Source organism: Peromyscus eremicus, chromosome 20 (genome assembly GCF_949786415.1).
Source record: "Peromyscus eremicus chromosome 20, PerEre_H2_v1, whole genome shotgun sequence".
Lineage (NCBI taxonomy): Eukaryota > Metazoa > Chordata > Mammalia > Rodentia > Cricetidae > Peromyscus > Peromyscus eremicus.
The window spans coordinates 30,452,564-30,453,537 of record NC_081436.1 but is presented as its reverse complement, the minus strand read 5'-3'; positions in this window follow the sequence as shown (position 1 = coordinate 30,453,537).

Genomic DNA, 974 nt, shown 5'->3' with positions numbered 1-974 from the left:
AGGTGTCCTTGTCTACTCTGTCCTGCTTTGCACTGGCCTTGTGATATTCCTTCAGGTTCTGGAAGACCCTTGTAGCCTACCAAGGACAGTAGTGACTATAAAAAGGACAGTGGATGCTGTGAACCTGCAGAATGAGTCTGGGGGTGGCGAATCCATTTGGACTTTGCACTGGGCTCTGGGGCACACCTTGAGCAATCTGGGGCCCTGACATGGCCAGCAAGTTCAGGCTATGCTCTGTGTGGAAAGCCGGAAGGGCAGAGTTGGGGGAGCACAGGGGCCTCAAGGAGCTCAAAGTGTCCCTGAACCAGGCAAGGGCTGCTGGAGAACTAAGTGCCCCTCCAGGTTCACAGCTGAGGAGTGGCCTACAGGTCTGTGCACCCAGCCACGAACAGGTTGTCCCTTCCAGTGTGCCACTCTTGAGTACTTGAAAATCAGAATTTAGCATCAGTCTTCTGTCCCCATGGTGCTTGCTTTCTCCATCCTCTTTGTCTCCCTTGCTGATGGGTGGGGCACCCAAGACCTGCCCTGGGGCTAAAACTTGATCAATGTTTGGCTCCAAGTGTGGGGCAGCTTTGTTACAAGGCTAACCAACACTCTCTTGTTCATGGTACAGGGCTGATGCAAATCTAGAGTTATTCTTGTTATGGTATATACATGCATTTCTGTTCTTGTTTAAAATATTGTAGCTTTACAATATATTCTAGACTACTGAGGGAAATCACAAGAAGGACTTTGGTAAGAGTTTGTATGTTTAAAAAAGAAAAGGAAAATTGGAACTTGTCTGGAGTAAAAGTCTTGAGGGATCAAAGTAACTGACTGAGGGTACATGGAAGGTTGTAGAAAGTCTGAGGGGGTGTGATGTGAACTTTGTTTGTTGGGCTTTCTTATACCTGCAAATACTGAATTTAAAGGTTAATTCTGTTTGGTTTTCATTTTTAAAATAGCTGATGATTCTGTTATGCTTATGTTAAAGA